This window comes from Phyllobates terribilis, unplaced genomic scaffold (genome assembly GCF_046119375.1).
Source record: "Phyllobates terribilis strain yellow unplaced genomic scaffold, ASM4611937v1 Scaffold_11__3_contigs__length_659146591, whole genome shotgun sequence".
Taxonomy (NCBI): Eukaryota; Metazoa; Chordata; class Amphibia; order Anura; family Dendrobatidae; genus Phyllobates; species Phyllobates terribilis.
This window is the reverse complement of record NW_027362771.1, coordinates 374,923,282-374,950,735: the sequence shown is the minus strand read 5'-3', so window position 1 is coordinate 374,950,735 and position 27,454 is coordinate 374,923,282. Positions and strand designations below refer to the sequence as shown.

At 41.6% G+C, this 27,454-nt stretch overlaps 1 protein-coding gene across 1 annotated transcript in view; it reads right to left on the bottom strand.

Moving 5' to 3' along the window:
- Positions 1-27,253, bottom strand: part of THSD4 (thrombospondin type 1 domain containing 4) — a 922,628-nt gene extending 895,375 nt beyond the window's left edge. Inside the window, exon 1 of the mRNA XM_073652947.1 lies at positions 26,979-27,253. The gene's annotated coding sequence lies outside the window, so the exon portion shown is untranslated. The remainder of the gene's footprint in view (positions 1-26,978) is intronic.
- Between the last annotated feature and the right edge of the window lie 201 nt (positions 27,254-27,454).

Below are 27,454 nucleotides of genomic sequence, written 5' to 3'. Positions count from 1 at the left end.
GTGTGAACGTAGCCTAATGAATATGGATTGCAATTTTAAATGGAGAACAGTAGAAATGTAATACAGTATATATTGAAACATAAAGGGTGCAGGAAACTTCCGTATATTAAAGTATTTGTTATTTTACATTTTAACTTGTACATTTAACTAACCATGTAATTAGAAATACACTGATAAGAAATAATGCTCTGAAAAGCACATAGCAAATGAGAACATACCGAGAAAATAAATTGTACCAATGTCCATCTCAGTACCATGGACAGGGAGGAAAGGCTGCATCAATAATGGATTTCATTGACATCTGTCTACTTTTACAGAAGAGGCACTGAAGCGGAGTTGCCAACAGTCCAGAAATTCCAGGACAGTCCGTAAAAATAGGGCACTTTTTCACCCTGTCCGTAAAAAAAAAATTGAGATGTCGGTGATTTTTTTTTGAGGTTGAAGAAATTGATACAGATTCTATTAACTTATACAGATTGTGATTATCTTCATTTTATAGTTTTCAGTGAATGCAGCTGACGTCTTTATATCAGAACTATGAGCTGTTGACATGTATCACTTATAATCATAATGATTTATTATGGTTTTCCAATGTGTCTGTAAAAAAAATATTGTCTGCCCGTGATTTTTTGATAAACTGTCCAGAAAAAATAAAAGATAAAGTTGGCAACCCTACACTGAAGTCATTTAAATCACACTATGCAAATATAAGGTGTAAGCTGAGATCTCATCTGTGATCTGTATTCTATTTTTTGTCATATAACCATAAAAGTTCAACTCGAGCTGTTGAATGCTCACAAAACTCCCTATGAATCCTCTTATTTATAATGCCTTCTGTCAGTTTCCTTCATAGTGACCCTCATTTTTCAAGGAAAAATATCGCTGCTGCTGGGCTAATTTTTCCAGCAAATATGTCAGAATCTGATGTACAGGTGCATCTCACTAAATTAGAATATCATCAGAAACTTTATTTATTTCAGTTCTTCAATACAAAAAGTGAAACTCATATATTATATAGAGTCATTACAAACAGAGTGATCTATTTCAAGTGTTTATTTCTGTTAATGTTGATGATTATGGCTTATAGCCAATGAAGACACAAAAGTCATTATCTCAGTAATTTGGAATAATTAATTAAAAAACACCTGCAAAGGCTTCCTAAGCATTTAAGAAGGTTCCTTAGTCTGTTTCAGTAGGCTCCACAATCATGGGGAAGACTACTGACTAGACAGATGTCCAGAAGGCAGTCATTGACATACTCCACAAGGTCCCAGAGTTGCAATTTTCATTTGGAAATCAAGGTCCCAGAGTCTGGAGGAAGAGTGGAGAGGCACACAATCCAAGCTGCTTGAGGTCTAGTGTGAAGTTTCCACAACCAGTGATGGATTGGGGAGCCATGTCATCTGCTGGTGTGGGTCCACTGTATTTTATCAAGACCAAAGTCAGCGCAGCCGTCTACAAGGAAATTTTAGAGCACTTCATGCTTCCCTCTGCCAACAAGCTTTTTGGAGGTGGAAATTTCATTCTCCAGCAGGACTTGGCACCTGTCCACACTGCCAAAAGTACCAATACCTGGTTTAAAAACAACAGTATCACTGTGCTTGATTGGCCAGCAAACTCGCCTGACCTTGTCAAGAGGAAGATGAGAGACACCAGACCCAACAATGCAGATGAGCTGAAGGCTGCTATCAAAGCAACCTGGGCTTCCATAACACCTCAGCAGTGCCACAGGCTGATCGCCTCTATGCCACGCCGCATTGATGCAGTAATTGATGCAAAAGGAGCCCTGACCAAGTATTGAGGGCATTTACTGAACATACATTTCAGTAGGCCAACATTTCGGATTTTAAAAACATTTTTCAACCTGTTGTTATAAAGTATTCTAATTTACTGAGATAATGACTTTTGTGTTTTCATTGGCTGTAAGCCATAATCATGAACATTAACAGAAATAAACACTTGAAATAGATCACTCTTTAATGACTCTATATAATATGAGTTTCACTTTTTGTATTGAAGAACTGAAATAAATTAACTTTTTGATGATATTCTAATTTAGTTAGATGCACCAGTATATGTGAACAGAGCTTTTAAAATTCAACTTTAAAAAAATTACAGTGTTAGTAAAAAAAGATAATATATCTATGAAGATTAGAGTTCCCCTGTTTATTGGCACAGCATCCACCATTGTGTTACAAGCCTAATATGGATTCTAAATAATTATTTATCCCTGGGTTTCATTTTCAGAACTTAGTCACAGGAAACATGAAGCTTATCCCGGTTAAAAGAACAATACAATTAAAGGGATTGTCCGGGCATAGTTATTTGATGACTTTGACTTATCTTTGTGATAGGTCATCAAATCGGTGTTCGTCCTACACCTGGTGCACCCATCCATAAATTGGGTTCTTACTGGTACGGTAATGCCATACATGTGGACGCTAACAGGGGGTGGGCTCAGAAGGGAGGAATGAATTTGGGAGCACAGATTTCACAAAATTTGTTTGGGGGTGAGGAGGAGCCATGTGGATTTTCCAGGACATTTGTGTTACTATCACTAATTTGTAAACCCCTATATTTCCGTTGACACATGACGGACTTAGTGGGGGCTTGTTTTTTTGCAGGATGAGTTGAAGATTTTATTGGAAGTATTTTCACATTTGTCCTGTGCGCTACACCGAGCATTTACATTGGGGTTTCCATCTAAATCCCCAAATAGTGAGATTCAGATGAAACCATTCACTATAATGAGGCAGATGGTGTCACTTTGGACTCAGTCTGGCTTCTGTTCAGGTAGTGTTCCTTTTTTTTTTTTAGGCATGCTAAAATCTGTGGTCAACCATAGTTTTGTGTGCTAAAAAGAAGCCTAAAATGATTGACATAACCAGAAAAGAAGCCAGACTGAGTCCAAAGTGATGTCATCTGCCTCATTATAGTGAATAGTTCCATCTGGGATTTTGCCTGAATTCTGGGGGATTTAGATGGAAACCCTGACATGAATGCTCAGCGCAGAGCACAGGATAAATAGGAACTGAGCCTTTTACTTATTTTTGGGAGGCAGAATAAACAAATAAACAGCAGTTCAAGAAGTGCTTCTATAAACTTTTTTATGCTGTTCATTGTGCAATATAAACCTGATTACAGTGATATTAGATTTATATAGTTATTTCATGTTGTGCTACTTTTGCACACTAATCTGTTATCAAAAATTGTTGGTTTTTTAATCACCATATTCTGAGAGCTGTAACTTTTTATTTTTCATCCAACATATGAGGGCTTGTTTTTTTGCGGGACAAGTTGATGTTTTCAGTTATACCATTTTTTACAGATGACTTTTTGATTGTACTTCATTCCATTTTCTGTGTCCGTATGATGAAATAGATAGATATTTGCACATTTTTTTCTTTTTTTTCTTATGTTCACCATACAGGATAAATAATGTGACATTTTTATAGTTTGGGTCGTTACAGAAGTAGCAATACCCATTATGGTCACAGTTTTTTAATTACTTTTGCTTTTAAACAAAAGCTGTATTTTTTATCATGTTTTTTTTTTTTTTTTTTTTACAAATATTATTTAACTCTTTTTTTACATTATAACTGCGTACCAATATGGGACTTGAATATTTTTCACGTTGATCACTGTTCTTTATTGCAGTGCATGAGATCTGTCAGGTTTAGGCCAGAGTCACACTAGCGAATCACATCTGATGTGAGAGTATTGTATGTGAAATGCTAATGACACTCGGCTCCTGCTCTGCTGCGAGAGAGCCGAGTGTCAGTGATCTATGCTCCGATCCTCTCGCATGAGAGGCTGGAAAAAAAAGCTGCGGAGGAGACGGAGAAATTAATTTCTCCATCTCCTCCATTGACGGCGTCCGAGGGAATAGTACTGCACTTGGGTGATATCCGAGTGCAGTGCGATGTTTCACACGCACCCATACACTTATATCAGTGCATGCAATACGATTTGCAAATGCAATCGCAGCATCCTGTGATTGTTTTCGCATGCCGAATCAGCATGAGAAAATAATCGCAGATGTGAGCTGCACCATAGAGTAACATTGGGGCGAGTGAAATCCGATTTTTTTATCGGATTGCACCGCAAGTGGGAGCAAGCCTTTACACTGACACAGCCTGTTAGACCTTGAGGTAGGCAAAGCCTGACAGGTCACTATACTCAAGGGTCATTATTTTGCCTTGAGTTGCCATGGCAACTAATAGGACCTGCCGGGTGCCAAGGGTTAAAGAGGGAACTCTCTCCTTCTGTTATAAGTCTAGATGCCACTGTTGCCATTGACAGCTGCAGCTAGGGGGTTAAAGAGCCATCATTGGTGCTAAAACTTATCAGGTCCGGTGTCAGCTCTAATATACAGCTGACACCAACTGCATTGTTGCCCATCAGGTGATGCTATTTATTTCTCAGCACCATAAGGCCATGTTCACACGTTCAGTAATTGGTGAGTTTTTTACATCAGTATTTGTAAGCCAAAACTAAACAATCAGAGGAAAAGTCTAATAGAAATACTTCACCACTTCTGCATTCTGCATGTTATAGCACCCAGGCTGAAAAGAACTTAAACTGTTAAAGGGAATCGGTCAGCAGGTTTTTCTACCTCATCTGAGAGCAGCCTGATGTAGGCAAAGAGAAGCTGAATCCAACAGTGTATCATTTAGATTACTGGGTGTAGCTGTTCTGACACAATCACAGATTTTAGATTTAGAATGAAGCAGAGCTGAGAAAGCTAATCCCACCCACACCAGGCTCTCTGTGTGCAAAGTCCATAGACAGTGAGGTGATTAGTTGCTGGACTAGTCTGGCATTGTTAATCTCTTACTGATAAATCCTTCACAATTAGTAAACAACAGCATACACTTTGACAAGTGACACATCACTGAACTCTGTGTTTCAGCCTCCATCTACTGCTGTCTTCAGATTACATAGCAAAAACCTGCTGACAGATTCCCTTTAATTTATAATTTCCAATAAATTTACCAGCTACCGTTATTATCACAGTCCTGGTGAAGGGTTGATTTCAAATATGGTTAATGTTTTATAGTAATAAGTAAATCACAGAAACACTTACTGTGCAGGTTTGCTTTACGGTTATATCTTGGCACTCACAAATTACCTTTGAGCAAAACCAAAGCTAAGAATATATTACAATAAGGGCTCGTTCGCACAACCGTATTTTTGGTCCAAGTGTTGTCGGTGGAAACAACGGACAGCACTCAGACCAATGCTATTCAATGGGGCAGTGCAGATGAGCAATTTTTTTTCACTGCCTGAATCTGTGAGTGAAAAAATTTGCAGGGTGCACGAGTTTCTTCCATAAATCGGATGAGAGTCACCAATTCAAGTCGATGGGTGCTTAAAAAAATATCAGATGCCATACAGGAACACAATATAATATTCAATTTTTACGGATACATTGTAATTCTGTAACATAGGAAACGGTAAATGCTCCTGTAAATGATTAATAGCTGCTGTAAAAAACTGATTGTATATGGATAACAAGTGAGAAAAAAATCATCCCACTTTTCTAGATGAAACTCTCAACTATTTTTTACATTCCCGTGTGAATCTACTGAAAGGCAGACTAAGAACTTCCATGAACTAAGAATATGGAAATTAAGGTGCTCACCAATACCAAAACAATTTTTACATAGCTCTTCATTTCTAAAGGCTGAAAAGAAATTGGACAAATTTAGAGGGTTGCTGTGTCCGTTGTGTGAACAGAGTGGTCACGCACCTGCATAAACTCAGCTCCATTCACTTCCCTAGGTCTGTGGAGGCGGTAATCCCTAATACTCCTATACACAGTGATTGCAGCAGTGATCACTATGTGCATTACCGATCAAACAGACCAGTTGACCTGAAGAAGAACTGAAGATCACATTTGTGCACCATTGCTTCATTCCCCAGATCTTACGGTGTTGCAGGACTTGTTAGCGCATTGCAGACTCCTCAGGATTCTGCTTTCTCTTGTCACTTCAGTCACATCTTAACTACTTTGATCCAAAGCCAAAAATATGAAAATGTTACCAAATACTTCTGACAAACTGTATGTAGCAGTTTGGGAGTCAGTGTTGAAGATAGAATTCACTTGTAAATACTAGAGATTTTGCGAGTCAATTCACAGGACCCGGTCCAGGGGGCACGCCAGTGATCTGTGGCCGCCAGACAGTAGCCCTATGAAGCCCCGCCTTCCTTATGATATCTGTGGCTGTTTTGATTAGCCCGCCTAGAGATGTAATGCCACAGTGATGACATCTTGCCAGGCCAGCTATTCGGAAGAGGGGCTGCAGATGGCAGTAAGATGAGAGGCGATTTGTAGGGCACTCAGAGATAACTATAATGTGGCCACTGGAACGAGTTCTGCAAATCGATTCTCCCCATCTCTAACAAACACAGCTGCTTTATTCAATTCTTCTGAAAAACTTTTCGGCCTAAGCTGCACGCTCTGGTCACTAACCTATGCTGACCTTAATTAGGGCTGCATGATCTTAGTGACAGGTTCCCTTTAATGGATTTGCTTCAGAAGTTGCTGGGTAATTTTATCTTAAGGTCAGTATGGTCAAGTAAGTAGTCAATTTACCATAGTGTATCACCAAACAGAAGAAAACTGACAGACATCTGTAAAATGTGCAAGGCATTTTGCTTTAAAGCTGTCAAAAAGCACTTCTAGCTATGGCATTAAAATGTCAAGTCACATTTTCACATTCATAAAACTGGTTAAAACAGTTGTTCCAGTGGAGGTCAGAAGAGAAATGATGTTTAAACATGTCTCATTGAATTCCCATCAGCAAAAGTCACAGGAATGAATGGAGAATATAGGGGAGCACACATTAACTGGTCGTTCGTTGCAACAACTAAACACAAGGAAAAATCTGAAGAATGACCAAAAGGTGTTTTATTTGCTATATGCCCGTTAGCAGTCACTTAAAGCTATAAATGGACAGTCTGGGTTTAATCAAACATGAATGATTAAAAATTCAGTTCATTACTGTAGAGTGTTTCATGAAAATATGGAATCCCATTAGAACCAGTATCTTAAAGGGAGTCTGTGAGCACATAATCATTGGTCAAAATGAAAATAGCGCCTTGCGCCCTAAGAGAAATCATACCTTTAGAATTAAAATCTGTTCCTTCAGTTTCCAACAATCCCTATTTGACCACGGCCCCACTATCAGTATTTGGTCAGTATTTTTTCTCAGGAGTGGGAGCCAAAACCAGGAGTGGGTGATAAATGCAGAATTGGTGACTTGTTGGCTATGTGCCCACGAAGCAGAAATGCTCCGGATTTTTCCTGAGGTTTCTGCATCTCCCTGGCAGAAAAAACGCATGCGGATTGTACATGCGGATTGTACATGCGGATTGTACATGCGGATTGTACATGCGTTTTTCCTGCCAGGGACATGCGGAAGTGAAGCGTTCTTCACATGCATTTCCGCATGCGGGTTGACAAGCGCTTTCCAAGCAATTTTAGCATCACTTGGAAAGTGCTTGACAACTTGGTCACACTATATAAATCCATGCAACCGGCATGGATTTATATAGTGTGATCGAAAGAATTTAAAAAAAATAAATAAATAAATCTATACTTACCTTCTGATGGCCCCCAGAGTCTTTATTCGATGCGTTTCGGCTTGCCGGCAGCTCGCGGTACACTGAAAGGACCTGTCGACGTCAGCGGTCGCATGACCCGTCACATGACTAAATGACGTCATGGCAGGTCCTTGAGTCGGCAAGTCTGACGGCAAGCCAAGACTAGCACACCGGGGGCCATCAGAAGGTAAGTATAATATTTATTTTTTAGTTTATTCTTTTTTTTACAGGTTCTATGGTACCCGGGTCCGGAGGAGAGTCTCCTCTTCTCCAGACCCGGGTACCATCCGCACATTGAAACGCATGTAATCCGCATGTACAGATCCAGTGATGCAGATTACATGCGTTCCAATGCAAGTCAATGGCGGCGAAAACGTAGCGCTTCCGCAAAATAATTGATAGTGCTGCGGATTTTTCCGCAATGATAATCCGCAGCGGAAATTTACGCATCATGTGCACAGCACATGCGGATTATCATTGGGGAACATGGCAGGCCTTCTACCATGCGTTTTTTAAGCTTTTCTGCAGCAGAATTGCCGCTGCGGAAACGCTTAAAAAACGCATCGTGGGCACACAGCCTTATACGTTTTCTCTGATTGTTCCTCACCCGGTTTTGGCTCACACTCCTGAGAAAAAATACTGACGAAAGACTGATAGTGGGGCCATGGCCTTTATCCAGTTATGGGAATAAGGTGGTCAGTGAGGTCTTGGCGTGGTCAAGAGGTTCGGTGCATATTCCCATCTCCTTGTTCTTCATGTATCTGCACCCCGTCTTTCTTGATTGACAATGCTGGCATTACAGTAGCCAACACAGTCTCCACTGAAATTTTGTGCATGAGCCGATAATCCAAGTCCAGGATATTGGCTGCAGGACTGACATCTTGTCAATAGCGTGGCAGCCAACCAATGAGCTCAGCCGCTCTCCACGTATAGACGAAACGCCACACTTAGAAAGGTTGAGATCAGAAATTGGCAGCCGCACTGCTGATGTGATGTCACCGCTGCAGCCACTATCAGACACAAAGAGCAGCGGCAGAGTCTCGGACAAAAATTACCCACTCATGTCTGTGGGACCGTGAAAAATCACTGATAGCACACATTGCCATCCGTGTGCCGTCCCATTTCTATCACAGTAGTGGATAGGAGAATCTTTGCAATTTATTTATTTATTTATAAGAGAAACACTGATGGCAAAAACTGACACATGGACTAAACATTGATGAAACCCAGATCCAAAATACTGATGAAAATTCAGACTATGTTTTTACATATTAGAGAAATCACTGTTCCAATCCATTGTTAAGGACTAGTGTTGAGCAAGTATGTTCTATTAACCCTTTCGCCGAGTATGCTCGGGCCAAGCTCCGAGTATTTACAGCTGCTCGGTGATATGGTTGAATCACTCCCGTGTGCATGATTTGCAACTGTTTGACAGCTTTATTACATGGGAGGAATGTCTATTTCTTACACATTCCTCACATGTAATAAAGCTGTCAAACAGTTGCAAATCATGCACACAGGAGTGATTCAACCATATCACCGAGCAGCTATAAATACTCGGAGCTCGGCCCGAGCATACTCGGACAGAACATACTCACTCAACCCTATTAAGGACTCATTCAGATGTCAAAAAATGTCTTAAGCAGAAAATCATTTTAATGAGTCCAAAATAATGAAAATCTAGAATTTGGGGATCTAAATATAGAAACCCCAAAAGGAGGTGACCTTTTTGTCTTTCCTGTCTCTGTTGTCATCTGTGTTTTATTTTATTTTTTTTAAATAATGGGTGACTGGCTTAATGGTGGAGAAAATATATTCAGATACATGAGTGGACAGAAAAATAAGTTTTCCTAAAATAAATATCTAAAAAGCAAGGAAGAGACAGAAAAATCAATAAAAACACTAAATACTCCACAAGAAAGATAGGAGAGCAGCTTCCACCATAGAGAAGACAACCTTAGTGTGTACTTACTTGACGGAATAGCATCTACCCCACCACTCAAAATCCAGGGTTCGGAGATACACTGGTGTACAGAAGCTATGATTTTCCTGATCAACACATTAGAAAAGATACAAGTGGAAGTAGCTAATACCTAAAACCTTAAAAAAGCTTCATTTTTTATTTTTTTTTAAACTAAAATGTCTACAGAATGACTCATACATTCCTGATGGCTGTGTACCCCACCTATTAATATAATGGGCATCTCAATCACCTATTCTTTCTCACTGTGGTCAGAGATTGAATAGAGAACCATAGATGTGCATGCGTTATGCCGCTTTGTTCCATTTTTGTGTAAAAAATAAATCAATGGATTTGTACAGAGGTGTCCTTCCTAAACTTATGTTAGGTCTCTGAACCCAACATATCTTGGAATTTATGAATCAAAATTTTAAAGGGGATATCTAGCACTTAACAATCGATTACCTATCAGTAGGATAGGTCAACAATATGAGATTGGATGGGGTTCAACACCCGGCACCCCCACCAGTCAGCTGGAAACTGACACGACAGTGGCCCAAAACTAAGCAATGCATAAGACGGAACATAGCAGCCAAGACTAGTGGCCACTGGCGAGTTCTCTTTATTTGCCATGGGAATGGGAAATGTGAATAAAGTGCAGTAGTTGTGCAGTGTTGGGTGTTGAACTCCACCCATCTTATCTTGATAACCTGTTGTACGTCATCAATTATTCTGGACAAACCATTCAACCGAATATGAAAAAAATATATAAAAATATTATGAATGCTAATATATTTAATTTATATATTTTTACTGGATAGATGTATGGCCTTGTAAGGCAGCACTAGTCATCATGCTGGGGGACACTCGCTGCAACGGGTCAATTAAAGCACACCAGCCACGTTTTCCAGTATTTCACAATCCAGCAGTTTATTACACTTCACTACTGCTTATCACCGAGTCCAACTCAGTGGCTCGCCGACATACACATATAATGTCCAGGAGCCTTTCAAGTGGCAGACAGGCCCACTTGGCTCCAGTTACAGCCTTCAGCAAAGTCACTTATATCAACGTCCATATAATGCAGTGTTTTACCTTTGCCGGGTTTTAGCTGCTTCAGTCAGATTTGTTCTGCCACCACTGTGGCTTTACGGCTTCCCAGATGGGGGTCTCCAGCCCTCGTACCTTCAAAGGCTACTGGTATGTTTTCTCACCTAACATCCAGCCTCTGCCTTCCAGGACTCTTGCCTTCCAAGCCTCTGGCCCTCCAAGGCTACTGGTATCGCTTACACATAAGTATCCAGCCTCTGCCTTTCAGGCTTCACAAGGCTTCACAAGGCTTCACCAGGCTTCACTAGGCCTCACTAGGCCTCACTAGGCCTCTCCAGGCCTCTCCAGGCTAACGGTGTCTCACACACGGGAACAGGCCTCACGCCTTACACACCTGTCTCAAATCTACCAGGGTTTATATATCCTCTAGTGCACACACAAGACCTGTGCTGATGTCACAGTCATGTGATCAGACCTTCTGTGTGCACAGGACCTGTGCGATGTCACAGTCATGTGACCAGTCACCTGGGGGAGGTACATGGTCGGCCAAAACACACCCTGGACCATTACAGTAATGCCGCTGCATTACAGGCCTCTAATGGATGCCCGCCATAATTATTGAATTGGTATCAATACAAATTGTATAACTTAAAGGAGTTGTTCACTACTAGGATAACCCCTTTTCGATCTGAATGTTTGCCACCAATAAAATAAAAAGACCTATACTCACCTCCCGTGCCTTCGCCATTCCAGCAGTGTTGACGCTTGCGTTCCCGGGGCTCTCATGAGGTCCTTATGACCCAATCAGCGCTGGTGTCACTGTCCCCACCTTAAGACAAATTAAACATCAAGAAGAAGTCAAAGAGCAGCCGCAGCCCTGGCTTCCTGCTGATGTTCAATACAATTATTTTATTGGCACTAAACATTCAGACTGAGAAGGGGTTGTCCTAGTAGTGGACAACCCTTTTAATGCAATTCAAGAAAAGTTAAGGGTGGGCACATTACTTTTTTTTTTTTACTCTCAACTAAGCAGAAAATGAACAGTTGGATTTTGGAGAAAATAAGAAATCTAATGCCGAGCTAAGCAGAAGTTGAAATCATTTAAGTTTTTAAACGTTCATCTTTTTAATTACCTACTGATCTTCCGTATACTGCAGAGCAGACAATACACTGTGTTCCAAATTATTATGCAAATAATATTTTCTCAGATTTTCCCAAATTACCTATATGAATTGCAGTCATTGTAATTTTCCAGTCAAATAACTATTAGAATACAATTGAAAGGTTTTTGTATAAACTGCCTATGATAACAGTATATTTTTTAAAAAATAAAAAACTCAAACTGCACTCAAAATGCATGTTCCAAATTATTATGCACAGCAGAGTTTTCAACCTTTTCATTTTAATAAAGAACAAAAAAATGGTCATTTTTGAAATTATAAGCATTAGCAGGTTGTTACAAACTGAAATCATACAGTTTTCAACTCAAAACCTTATTCTAGGTGATGTTACATTTGCACATAGGACCGCTTGTTCGAAAGGAGCTTCTGAACTCTCTCGTCCATTGAATTTGTCAGGTTTTGGATGGTTTCTGCTTCCAATTGTTTTGCATGAGGACAGAATACCCTCCCAGAGCTGTTGCTTAGATGTGAACTGCCTCCCGCCATCATAGACACTCCTTTTGATGATGCTCCAGAGGTTCTCAATGGGGTTGAGGTCAGGGGAGCATGGGTGCTACCCCATAAGTTTGTACCCTTTTATGCCCATAGCAGCCAGAGATGCAGATGTGTTATGTGCAGCATGAGACGGGGCATTTTCATGCATGAAAATTATCTTGCTGCGGAATGCACGGTTCTTCTTCTTGAACCATGGAAGGAAGTGCTGTTTGAGAAACTCAACATACATTATGGAGTTCATCTTTACCCCTTCAGGGATCCTAAAAGGGCCGACAATCTCTCTCCCCATGATTCCAGCCCAAAACATTACTCCACCTCCTCCTTGTTAGCGCCGTAGCCGTGTTTGCATGGGGTGTCCATCAACCAGCCATCCTCCACTCCATCCATCTGGACCATCGAGATCATTTCATGCATGATAATGCCCCGTCTCATGCTGCACATAACACATCTGCATCTCTGGCTGCTATGGGCATAAAAGGGGACAAACTTATGGTGTGGCACCCAAGCTCCCCTGACCTCAACCCCATTGAGAACCTCTGGAGCATCATCAAAAGGAGTGTCTATGATGGCGGGAGGCAGTTCACATCTAAGCAACAGCTCTGGGAGGGTATTCTGTCCTCATGCAAAACAATTAAAGCAGAAACCATCCAAAACCTGACAAATTCAATGGACGAGAGAGTTCAGAAGTTCCTTTCGAACAAGGGGTCCTATGTGCAAATGTAACATCACCTAGAATAAAGTTTTGAGTTGAAAACTGTTTGATTTCAGTTTGTAATAACCTGCTAATGCTTATAATTTCAAAAATGACCATTTTTTTGTTCTTTATTAAAATGAAAAGTTTGAAAACTCTGCTGTGCATAATAATTTGGAACATGCATTTTGAGTTTTTTATTTTTTAAAAAATACACTTATCATAGGCAGTTTGTACAAAAACCTTTCAATTGTACTCTAATAGTTATTTGACTGGAAAATTACAATGACTGCAATTCATATGGGTAATTTGGGAAAATCTGAGAAAATATTATTTGCATAATAATTTGGAACACAGTGTATATAGAAGAAAAGCGTTCTGCCCTTGCTATGAAGAGAAGGACTGAGCAGACATGACCCTAGCACACAGCTCATTAGATGAGCATGTACCGTGCCATACACTTACTTTATTGATGGCACCATACCATATAAGAAAATATATTAACTAATCACGTCAATATTATTCATTTTTCATGGTATACAATGGATGTGAAATGTAATGGCGGGAAAACCCTTTAAGGAAATTATTACTTTTCCTTGAGAGTATTATATAATATATTGACACTTGTGACACTCTCTAACACCCATCCTCAAGGGCAATCAGGTGAGAACGCTCTGTATTTGTATCCAAGCAATCACTGAGGAAATATCAATTACTGCCTGTCCATAACTATTAGGTAATAATCCCGTCACAGGTCTTGATACACGCTAATCCAACACACTCCTTTTTTACTAATCTCATTTAACTAATATTCTAATGGCCTTGTGCAGCATCACGTTATCTTGGGAGTCTTTTGTAAGTGTCACATTGTAAAAATATTACACTTATGTATGGAAATAAACTCAAACTATTCCGCCACATCAAGCATTCGATAAAGGGCATTTTCAAAATAATTGTTAATTTTTTTTAAACAAAAAATTAAGATGGAGAGTGATCTCCTTGTTCACCAAATAAATAGTCCTTTCACCAGGGTCGGACTGGCCATCTGGCAGTTCTGGTATTTGCCAGAGGGGCAGCCCCCTGCTGTGGGCCGTTCACTCTGCTGAAGCCCCTTTGATGTGGTTTCAGGACAGGAGCAGCTCAGGAGCAGGAGAAAGAGGCGCGGCCTGAATGAGTCTTCTCATGTGAGCAGCAGGGAGACCTCTCTGGTCCCAGCAGTGAGACAGAAGTCAGCAGTAAGGAGGAGGGGCAGGGGCGGGCCAGTCTCCATCTCCTGCTCTGGGCCAGCATGGCTAATTTACATATTTCATGTCACTAAGAGGCCGCATCAGATACAAATCTCTGGCACAGCTGCTGTCTGTAGCTCCCAGCCAATGAAATCAAGCAGGGGAGCTACAGAAACCAATGAGAGGAGGTGGGCGGGGCCAGTGCTGTGAGGAGAACAAGACTATGGAAGATTCCAGCACGGAGCTCTTCCCATAGCAGCTCCAGCCTCCCCCCCCCCTCTGCTGTAATGGCACCAGCAGTCGAGACGGGTGAGAGAGAGTGAGGGAGGGTTATGGCTGGAGGATGCAGGGCTGAGAGCAGGACGGGAGGGCCGAGAGCGCGACGGGAGGGCAGAGAGCGCGACGGGAGGGCCGAGAGGGCGACGGGAGGGCCGAGAGCGCGACGGGAGGGCTCAGGGCAGGACGGGAGGGCCGAGAGTGCGACGGGAGGGCCGAGAGCGCGACGGGAGGGCCGAGAGCGCGACGGGAGGGCCGAGAGCGCGACGGGAGGGCCGAGAGCGCGACGGGAGGGCTCAGGGCGGGACGGGAGGGCCGAGAGCGGGACGGGAGGGCCGAGAGCGGGACGGGAGGGCCGAGAGCGGGACGGGAGGGCCGAGAGCGGGACGGGAGGGCTCAGGGCAGGACGGGAGGGCAGAGCTTTGTTAGCAATCTGAACACTAAAAAACTGTGCGTGTATAGGAAACACAAGTGTGAGTGTAAGGCCACGTTCACACGTTCAGTATTTTGTCAGTATTTTAGGTCAGTATTTGTAAGCCAAAACCAGGAGTGGGTGAGAAAAACAGAAGTGGCGACATTTCTATTATACTTTTCCTCTGATTGTTTCACTCCTGGTTTTGGCTTACACATACTGATGTAAAAACTGACCAAATACTGAACGTGTGAACGTGGTCTTAGTCTGAGCATAGTAGAGCTGCTTATGATTAAAGTGGAGTCAACAGTAAGGCATGTCTGCCTGTATAACAAGCAGACAGTGGGACACATCCTTACTATATGATATACTATATTCCTGTGTCTTCACCCAATCACAAAGGCCTCTGCTCCTTTTAAGTACACCTGACAGCAGATACATGGTGCCGATCTGTGGGCAGGGTGTATGAGGCACCGGCTTATTTTTCTAGTCAGAATGTGGTAAGGATTATATTATTAGAGCGATTGTTAACATGTTGTGTGCACGTACAATGTCATGCTCTCAGGAGCACATGTCCTCTTTACCGTGAGCAATGTGCTACCAAGAACCATGATTTTTAAGCTGGCTAAAAATTGTTGCACGTGACGAGTAACCATTTTGCTCTTATATCAGGTGATTACTGACCTGTTTAAATGAGCCAATAATCAGGAAGGCTCCTACCAACACATACCGGTATTTCATGATTATTGGCTCTTCTAAATTGGCCATAATTCAGTGGCTGTCAGCTATGGAGGTCCGCAGCACAAACCACACATCATTGTATGCTGCTGACCTGTAGTTAGACTATCTAGAGAACAAGATTACAGAAGTTACAAGAAGTGGGCCTGTGTTCTTGAAAACGCCAGGGCTGAATTTCAGTCCCAGTCCGGCCTTGCCTTTCACCCCTTCCTGCCTATGACATACCATTTGGTCATAGAACGGGTGAGGGAGTATCATATGGGCTCAGGAGCTAAGTCTGTTACAAACAGGGCAGCAACCAACTGTGTTATACAGCCAGCACCTGCCTCTAATAGCAACAATCTGAGCTACATCTGATCACTGGCGTTTAACCACTGAAATAACACTGCCAATCCCTGAAAGTGGTATTTAAGTGTCATGCTCCAACGTGTTAGCAGTGTGCCGATGTCTTGCCTTGACAGCCGGAGGCCTGTTGAAGGTCCCCTGTCACTGCAATGTAGGTGGTCCTGTGAAGCCCAAACACAGGATGGGCTTTATAAAAGGTTATTCATTTTCCTATAAACTGAAATACTGTTTGCATTATATAATAAAAGTGATCAAATGATAAAGAATTAAGTGAAAAAAAAAGGAAAAAAAAGCTTAAATATTTGAATCAATCCTCTTTTCTCAATACAAAAATAAATTTTAAAAATAAGAATATTCAAAATATCAAAATCTACAATTATTTAACCCACAAAGTAAAAGCCGGAAAAAAAAACAAAACGCCATAATTGCCGTTTTTTCCCTTGCACGAGGAGATATCTAGACACACGCTGCAGTTACAATGGGAACTAGTGTAGATGAATTTTTATCTGTTAAATAATATACCATTGTCTTCTCTCAAATAAAAAGTTACAGATGCAGATACATGTTATAGTCTTTCAATGGGTCCCAGGTAATGCACTGGCTACAAATCTAATGTAATGCGTTACTGATGTGACGCCCAGGGTGACATACAGCTGACACTGTCCATTCGGTCTGAGTTGAAGCAATCTAAGTGTCTGATGCCTCCAGCCATAAGTTTTACAGAAATGTGTACAATCAGGGCTGTGGAGTCGGTAAGCCAAACCTCCGACTCCAACTCGACGCCTCAATTTCCATGACACCGACTCCAACTCCCTCATACTTGGCTCATGTTTAAGTGATAAATTTACTGTAGTACAGATTCATCTCAGCTAAAAGTCTAGACCCTTAGATCAGGAATAGGACAGACATTTATAGGACATTTCATAAGTTTCCCGAATTCTTATGAAAAAATATTCCCCACAAACGGAATTGAACTACTCTACCCAATTTATTATATATTTTAGGAGTTGGAGTCGGTCCATTTTATACCGACTCCGACTCCACAGCCCTGTTACAATTATACGATTGTCCTAGAAGCAATAGTCAATGTTTCTATACGGAGCCTGAAATTAATTGTTGGTCTTTTTACTGATCTAGTTCACCTAACAATGTCCATTGTCTGTCTCCTACAAATCATTCCCAGGCTGTCATCAGTGTAATAGATACGGCTCTGCGGCCTGATAAGCTTGGGTCTTCAAGAAGGGGCACTGTTGTGAATCTCATTGATGTGTCTATAAATGCCTATGTGAAAACTACAGAATTAAGCTAAACACAAGTAATGAAAGACTCCTATAAGGAATGTGCTACGAGGAATTTGCCTGTAAAATATAGCGCTTGTCAAGTGTAGTAACATGAGAAAACATGTGCACAGATGCAACATTTTGTAATGATATATGTAATATTTTGGCATAATTACAGCATGTTCAGCACTGGATATTTCAGTCATCTTATCCAGGATTGGGTTACATGTGCCTGATGTGATCTCTACTACTGTGTCTAAAGGGAACAAATCTCACGACATTCCTAATGTTAGGGTAGTAGCCCTGCAATCATTTTTATACCAAAAATGTATAAATAATCACTCAAATAGCCTAAATCAGGATCATAGTTTCATATTGGCAGAGCCTCTTTTTTAGGGAATACGGTACATTGTTTCCACCATTAAATTTACCGTAATTGGTGGGATCTTATTTTCTTCCCAAAAACATGTATAGCCAAGGCTATATTCAATTGGCCAAGATTGTTGTATAACGTGCCAAAACCACGACCAGATGCCATTATAGGCAGGTAAACGTTTACCAAAGGGAAGGCTCTCCTGGATCTGTATTGCAAGTTCTGATCTAATTATTCATATAAAACATCACTCAAACAATCCATTCATTGGACTATGGATACAAAGGTTTCACTTTATAAAAGTTCCCAAATTCACACACAAGACCAGATTCATTATTGCATTTACGCCTTGTATGTTTGCTATTGTGGGTGAAGTTTAGGATTTCCAGATGTACTCCAATTTTGCAGCATTTTAGCACAACATGCAACTTTTTGCACTAAAAAGTCCCAAAACAGGTCAAAGACAAAATGCAGAGCATTTTTTAATTGTTTGCTATGCAAATTGCCTCCTCAGAGAAAAAAATGACTTGAACTCTATAGCGCCACCTATTGGAAGCAAAATCTAGCCAAATCAGTTCTCATACTTTGCACAGCCTGAAAGACCGTGTCTGCAAACTGAGATTCTGATTTGGCTTTTATCCTAAGTCATATTGCACGACTCATTAAAAGGGTTGATTGTGACTTGTAGGATTGCTGCTTCCAATAGGTGGCGCTATAGAGTTCAAGTCTTCTTTTTCTCTGAAGAGGCAATTTGCATATTAAATTTCCCAGAGGAGCATTGCACGGCGAATAAGCCTCCTTACCTTGACATGCCAGAGCTGGTGTGTCACTCTCCATAAGGAGAAACATTACCCCTTAGACCTCAGTCCAGAGCCTCTCACCTAGCCAAATCAGATTTCATACTTTGCACTGATGAGGGCCAACAGCCCGAAACACCGTGTCTGCAAATTGAGATTCTGATTTGAGTTTTATCCTATGTCATATTACATGACTCGTTAAAGGGTTGATTGTGACTTGTAGGATTGCTGGTTCCAATAGGTGGCGCTATAGAGTTCAAGTCCTCTTTTTCTCTGAGGAGGCAATTTGCATATTCAATTTCCCAGAGGAGCATTGCACGGCGAATAAGCCTCCTTACCTTGACATGCCAGAGCTGGTGTGTCACTCTCCATAAGGAGAAACATTACCCTTGAGACCATAATTGTTTGCAAAATTTCATGAACCGCATAAACCATTTTGATGAATTTGGTGGCAAAAAAAGTCAATGAATACCACAAACAAAACAAAAAAAGTGACAAAAAAATCGCAAATGATGAATAGGGCTAATAGTTCTTTTGTCAAAAAGGTTCTGCAGGACCATGTGGGTGGGGGTGATATCCAGTTATCTATCTAATAAGGATATTGTGCTTTGGCACCTAAAATTTATGTGAACCTCTTTACACCATAAGGACTCATACTCATTTGAGAGAAAAACGGAAGATAAAAAAATCGGATTGCACTGACCAATGTTCATCTATCAATTACATCTCATCTGCGATTTTTTTCTCAGCTGAAATTGGACCGAAAAAAAAAAAAATTGCAGCGTGCTGCATATTGCCGCGTATATCAGACGAGACTCTCCAATGCAAGTCAATGGGTGCGAGAAAAAAAACGGACGGCATACAGATCATCAGTATGGCATCCAATTTTTACAGATACATTACCATTCTGTAGCATAGAACACTGTAAATGGTCCTGTAAGTGATTGTAGAATAATAGTTGCAGAGAAAAAATGCATTGTATACGGATGTCATACAGATGCTAGGTGTGAAAAATTGCATCGTGCTCTCATGAAAATCGCATGACACTCGTCTGATTTTTCGATCTAGATATAGGAACGTTTTTTTTCCAGTTTATTTCATACAAAATCCAACAGAAAAATCCTCTGAAATAAAAATGTCTGGAGGTACCGTAGAGGGCTCGTACATCTGCATGGCAGCCCTATTATGGCTATGTATACAACAAAGTGGTAATAAGTCCAATGTGCATGAGCCATTAAACAGCCGCTCTATACTAAGCAGTTCCAATTTCCTCTATGAAAAAAAAATCTTCCACGTTCTTGGAGCAGTAAATTTTCTGTCCATCATTTCACCTTAGCTCCCATGCCTGATTTACAACAATACTTGTTGGCAGATTTTGAAAACACATTCTTCAAGGTAAATTAAAATTAGACATATACAGACTCCCAGCAGTAAGCAGACAGCTTTTTAATCTTAGGATTTATCACTCTCTGCTCATGAGCCCTTGAGCAACAAAACTCGCCTTTACCTGCATGTGTCAGGAGCTGGAGAGCGCCAGCTAACAACGTCTCAGGCAAATCAAAGGAAGGAAAAGAATCTCAGGCAGTGGGAGCTTCTTCCCATCCAAAAGGACATTACACCTAGCATCACAGAGTGATCACTTGATGACACGTGGCCTATTCTTGGCGGGTTTTGACACTTATTTTAGGCCAAAGAAAATATGAACTCCCATTAAAACGAACCAGTCATGAAGGTTTTACCCACCCAAACCGTTAATATGACAGTGTAGCCCTTTAAACAATAAGCCAGTCGATCCCTTTATGACCAAAAAAGTACTGCTCCTGAAGCAAGAAATTGCATTATGAAGTTCGGTCTAGAAGTGCATAGGGGCGTGACGATGCACTTACAGCTCCTTAGACTCCGCTCTATCTCTGAACTAGCAGCACTCTCTCCTAGCTTACTGACAGTTCATTTGCTCTGGTACAAAGCCACTGACCGGTCAATCAGCCATGGGAGGGTGCTGCTAGTTCAGGAATACAGTGGAGGTTAAGGAGCTGTAAGTGCGTCACCAATGCACTTCCAGACTGACTTCAAAATGTGTTTTCTCACTGCTGAAGCAGCACTTTGGGCTTTTAAAGGGATCAACTGGCTTATCTTTTAAAGGCCTACACAGGCATTTTAATGGTTGGGGAGGTTAAAGTTTCTGTCAGGGTCTATTTAGGTATGCTTTACTCATAGGGTTATAGTGCTTTACTGCATACTGCTTTGTGAAAGTATTTTGTAGGTGGAATGTTTTAGTGATGCTTTTCTCTCTTCCTTATTATTATTTTTAGAGCACTGTTGATTCCATCGTTCTGGACATGAGCTGAAGTTACATATAAAACACAAATATAAATGACGGTGACTACACTAACAATGACAGACTGATACAGAAAGGAGAGGGCCCAGCCCTTGCAGGCTTACAGTCTACAGGATAATAGGAAAGGAGTCAGGAAGTCAGGTAAGGGGAGTTGCAGCAGCTCCGGTGTTGTTGAGCTGGCAGCGGAGTCATGGCAGGCTGTAGGCTTTCTTGAAGAGATGGGTGTTCAGGTTCCATCTGAAAGTTCCGAGTGTGGTGGATAGTCAGACATGTTGAGGCACAGAATTCCATAGGACGGGAAATACTCGGGAGAAGTCTTGAAGGCGATTGGATGAGGAACATGTAAGTGTGGAGGAGAGAAGTAAGTCTTGGGAGGACCGGAGGTTGCATGTTGGAAGATATCGGGAGATTAGTTCAGTTATATATGGCAGAGACAGATTATGGACGGCTTTGTAGGTCAGAGTTAGTAGTTTGAACTGGATAATTTTGAGTATTGGGAGCCAATGAAGGGATTTACATAGAGGAGAAGCAGAGGAGTAGTGAGGAGAGAAGTGGATTAATCGGGCAGCAGAGTAAAGGATGGACTGGAGAGGTGTGAGAGTGTTAGCAGGGAGGCCACAGAGGAAGATATTACAGTAGTTGAGGTGGGAGATGATGAGGGCATGTACTAACATTTTAGTAATTCAGGGCTGATGAAATGACGGATTCTGGAAATATTTTGAGTTTGAGGCAACAGGAGGTGGCGAGAGCTTGGATGTGCAGTTTAAAGGAAAGGGCAGAGTCGAGGATTATTCCGAGCCCGAGGCAGAGTTCATTCTTGAGAAACATAGAGCATAATGAAAGGGGTTGTCCAACTTTGAGGATACGTTTTATTTTTTACTTATATGCATGTAATTGGGGCTAAAAATATTTTTTGCAGTTAGGTTACATTAGAAATTTAGCAATGTTTGTCTTCTGTAGCTTTTGTGTTGTGCTGGTTATAAAATGAGGTAACTGAGCATTTGTCACTCAACCCTCTATGACGGCCTAGCAGAGAGTTTGAAAACTCTTTTATACATCTTTTACTGAGCTCCCTTAGCTGATTTATGATGGCAGACCATGTCAATGTTCAGGGAAACAAAAGAGCATGTAAAAATTATACAATCCAACATTTTTGTTGAAACTCAATTGCAAAAATACTTCCCTCAAATACATACATTTAAGTATAAAAAAAAGAGGTGAACAACCCCTTTAAACCCATGGGAGCAGTGGCATACCTTGAAACTCAAGGGCCCCAAGGCTAAATCCCTAACAGGACCACCAACTATCATGGGTCTTCAATACTATTTGTTTTCCCATATGGGGCATTAGGATCTTTTACTACAACCTCGGCACTCACTATAGTTAAGGATCCCATACACATTAGACTAAAGTCATACGAACCCCACGATATTGGTGGGATCGGCCAACAGTCTAGCATGTACGGGGGCCTCCACGACTCTCTCGTCACCAATGATGTCATTGGAGACAAGGATCAGACATGTCCGATTTCCAATAGCCAGAGTCCTTCTGTTCTTCAGAAGATTTCTCTGGCAGCAGCTCTCTCACAGAGAACAAAGGAGCACTCCGCTAATCGGAGTCTTCCTGGGCCTGGAGCACTCAGAAGAAATAGATGACTGCCAAATGATCGTTTGGCCAAAAGCTATCTAGGGCTGCATTCACACATCTGTCTGACGCAGTCTGTGAAGTACAGACCAGCCGCGGATCTCCGGACTCAATCTCACCATTCCCATAGGCATGTGTTAATCCGGCCTAATGTGTATAGGGGGCTTTACGCTCCTATATGGAGATGTGATGTGGTTACAGCAGTGTCAATAAGTTCTACAATTTTAAGACCTTATTACCCTAATTATGCTTTAAATTGGGAATATCCCCTCCCATCATTCTGACAGTAAGCAGAGTATAATAAAAACAACAGTATAACGGCCTTTAATTGAGTCACAATTAATGAAAATACAGTGGGGTTATAACTTAGCTCTTCCGCATTAGCTAACGTAAAGTCACCACTATGGTTTTCCCTTCCATCATCATCATGTTGCATCAAGTTTAAGACATATTTAAAGGGGTTGTTCAGATGTTCTGCACTGGGACATCACATGAGGCTTGTCCGAATATGTTCTATTCCATTTACCTGTGAGGTGACTGAAGAACGGTATGCCATCGATGTGCCGGGGGACAGCACGGATACAACTGGGGTTAGTGCCGGCAAGTACGTCTCATTTTATTATCTTATAATATTCACTGCCATTTAGAGAAGCAAATGCATCACAGAATAACCCACTGTGCCTAGTTCATCTGTTTCAGTTTTATAGGTCAACAAAAGGGCAAGATTTAAAGGGTAACCATCCTTTTAATTTTAGTTATTTTATAAAGCAATAATATATGTGAAAATAAGAAATTTTGGAATATATCTTATTAGGAAGAACTGCTTTTCTCTCCTCCTTGATTGATCATCCATTCTCAATTGATAGATAGAATCTGTCTCCAGTGAATACAGATTTATCATATCTGAGGTAGGAGATGGCAGCTGGTGTTTATAAAGTTATATGGAGAATTGTAACTGACGTGTAAAGAGAACTTGCAGCAGAATGTCTGTGTCTGCCTACAGATCCTCCCTGCACCAACTATCATCTCCAGTAAAGGGAAAATCTGTCTTCACTGTATACAGATTTTAGTCCTGAAAAGAGAGTGAATGATCAGTCCAGAGGGAGAAAGAAGCAGATCTCTCTGAGAAGATATATTACAAAGCTTCTTATTCTCATGTGTACTATTGATTTATGAAATAACAATTAAAGCGACGGTTAATCTCTAAAATATATCAATGTGCTCCAAATCTGCACCAAAATGTTTCCTCAAATTTACGAACAAAGGAAGCCAACCAAAAAGTGTTATAAAGCTAGACAAAAGTGCAAGCTGCTGTGGGGCCTCAGTTTCTGGGTCCCGCCGCCCCATAGCAGCTGCTATATTTTCTACATCTGTAATTTCACCCATCATTGTTGTGCTGGGCCAATTCCTCAGCAGGTGCTGCATTGTGTGCATTGCGGATTTTGGTCGTCAGTATTTTAGATCAGTATAAATCAGTCAAAACCTGGAGTGGATTTAAAGCACAAAGTGGTAGAAATGTTTTCATTATGTTTTTCTATATCAGCTTCACTCCTGGTTTTTGCTTCTAAATGCAAATGCAAAATACTGACACGGAAAAGAGAGTTTAGGACATATTCACACCACACTATTTCTCGACTCGTAGAATTTAATGGAACTATTCCCCGCTTTCCTCATAGATATAGAAATAAAATGTATTATTATTAATAATAACTATTCACTCATTTATTATTTTTTTTATTTTTAAATGGATCCATCATGTCTTTTCCATTAATCTCAGTGCATCTCCTACTATAGTTCTTCTGATTCACTATTTCTCTTACCCCATGTGCAGGGCATTGCAGTAGCTTAGGTATCCTTGGTTACGATCACCCATATAGTGACAGTTAGTTGTTAGTGGTCGTAACCATGGATGCCTAAGCTACTGCAATGCCCTGTACATGGGGTAAACAACATAGCGAATCAGAAGAACTATACTAAATTTCTAATTTGTGGTATTTGTTAATATTATTATTACTACACATACTACATATTGGGACAGGATCTTGGAGATGGAAATACCCCTTAGGAAAAGATTCCGATACATAAGTTGCAGTAAACGTACAGCCACCTAACGGCTCATTCAGACATCTGATTTTGACGAACGAGCGCTATCCATGTTTTTCATTTTTCGCAGACCAAGAGGTCCGCAGAAAATCATGTTCGATTTTGATCTGAGGGTTGGATCAAAATCAGCAATACAAGTCAATGAGTCTGTGAAAAAATTGGACTGCACTCAGATAACATCAGAATGGAGAAGATGGAGAAACTTTTATTTTTTTACTTCTCCACAATCGAACCACACTCTGATCAAAGTCTGATCAGAATAATAGGTCTGTTTTATTCGGACATGTGAATGAGCCCTTACAGACACAACTACGAGACTTCCAGTGTTTCATCAGAACTGGATGTAGAGCCACAGAGAAGCACTCTGGCATAGCGCTGAAGCTATAAGATTTGCAGGACCTGGTCCAGTAGTAATGTCCGCAGTCCGTGGCCACTGGACCTGAGCACTGCACACCTCCTACCAGCAGCATCCCTGGCGTCTCTTCTGATTAGTAAGCTCTACAATGTCATTACGTTGTGGCATGATGCACGCACAATGTCACAGGGGCCTGCTAATTAGAAGAGGCACTGGGGATACCAAAGACAGTAGGAGCTTCACAGTGCTCTTGTCCTATGGTCACAGATTACCGCGTGGCCCCACAAATCTTTTGCACCCTCTACTATGGTGCACTAACTCCAGTTCTGATGACACAAGATGGGTTTAGGTGTTGTGTCTGCAATATAGCACAAAAAAACACCGGTGTGACAGTAAACCGAAAGAGGTGTAAGGCTCCATTCACACTGCGCAGATCTGTTTAAAAATTTGCTGCGACTGAAAATCAGCTCAATACATGAAGAGGTTTCTGTCCATGGATTTCTGCAAACCCATTCAGGCCAATGGCGGCGAAAACGCAAAATAAGGCTGTGTGCTCACTATGCGTTTTTTAAGCATTTCCGCAACGGCAATTCCGCCGCAGAAACGCTTAAAAAACGCATGGTAGAAGGCCTGCCATGGTGCCCAATGATAATCCGCATGTGCTGTGCACATGCTGCGGAAATTTCCGCTGCGGATTAACATTGCGGAAAAAAACGCAGCACTACCAATTATTTTGCGCAATGGCGGCGTTTTCACCGCCATTGACTTGCATTGAATCACTTAATATCAGCATGACTACATGTGCACATGCGGATATCATGCGGTTCAATGTGTGGATGGTACCCGGGTCTGGAGAAGAGGAGACTCTCCTCCGGACCTGGGTACCATCGAATCTGTAAAAAAAGAATTAAAATAAAAAATATACATTATACTTACCTTCTGATGGCCCCCGGTCTCCATAGCGATCCGTCCTGGCTCCCCGGCAGCTCGCGATGGTCTTAAAGGATCTGCCATGATGTCATTTAGTCATGTGACGGGTCACGCGACCGCTGACGTCGGCTGTGACCCGTCACATGACTAAATGACATCATGGAAGGTCCTTTTAGACCACCGCGAGACACCGGGGAGACCGGACGCATCGGATAAGACCCTGGGGGCCATCAGAAGGTAAGTATAATATATTATTTTTTTATTTTTTACCATTCTTTTACGGTCACACTATATAAATCCATGCTGGTTGCATGGATTTATATAGTGTGACCAAGTTGACAAGCACTTTCCAAGTGATGCTAAAACCGCTTGGAAAGCACTTGACAACCCACATGCGGAAATTCATGTGAAGAACGCTTCACATCCGCATGTCCCTGGCAAGAAAACGCATGTACAATCCGCATGTACAATCAACATGTACAATCCACATGCGTTTTTTCTGCCAGGGAGATGCATAAACGCTCAGGAAAAAATCCAGAGCATTTCTGCATCGTGGGCACACAGCCTAATTGGTTTTGCTGTGGATTTTTCCGCAATGATAATCTGCAGTGGAAATTTCCGCAGCATGTGCACAGCACATGCGGATTATCATTGGGGAACATGGCAGACCTTCTACCAAGCGTTTTTTAAGCGTTTCTGCAGCGGAATTGCCGCAGCGGAAACGCTTAAAAAACGCATAGTGGGCACACAGCCTTAAACTCTGCAGTAGGGAATCGCTGTGTGCATTTTTTGAGGTGTAGCAATAAAACAAGATGACACCTGCAATGTCACACAAGCAGCCCCGACTGTCAGCAGCGGTCACATGTCATCTTCACTGGACACCACTTTAGACAACACCTTAGAGAGGTCTTTCAATATACACTATAAATATTCCAAGGATTTCACACAGCCTGACACAAACAAGTCTTTAAAAATACAACTTTTCTCCAGAAGTCACTTTTGTTGGCATGCACTCATCAGACCTGGCAGGTGCTGCCCATAACCATCCTAGGTGCCAGTTCACACCTGGCTCCATCATTGCACACTGTGTACATAGGGGCTGCGGTATAACATCACAGGACAAGGGGGCAGCAGCAGGTAAGTAAGTACCAGCATGCCCCAGCTGCCGGATCTCACCTGTGGTGGTGTCTCCTGTGGATTCTCCAGGTCTACACGCCAGATTCCAGATCTGCACACAGGGGGATCAGTGCACGAGTGACCTCGCCGCCTCCACTGATCGGAAATCAGCACAAAAATTAATAACCAGCAGAAAACTTCCTCCAGATCTGTGGGGGAGAGGGTGCACGCAGGTTCACGCCAGTTCCCTGGCAACTCCACGCTGTGGGAAAGAAGGAAGCGTCTCTCCATGCAGCTCCGTCCCACTAGTGCTAAACACTGGGACACGCACTGTCAACTGTGGGGAGACAGCGTGCTCTCTACCGCCACCTGCTGGCCGGCCTGCGGAAACAACACCATTCACAAAAAACTGCAGCGCAAGAATCCTCAGTGTTCAGCTAATCGTGAACTATAAGTCCCAGAAAATCCCATCAGCTGAACCAGCAACTAGGAGAAAAAAAAATCCAATTTTTATATAAGGATCTACAAATATTATG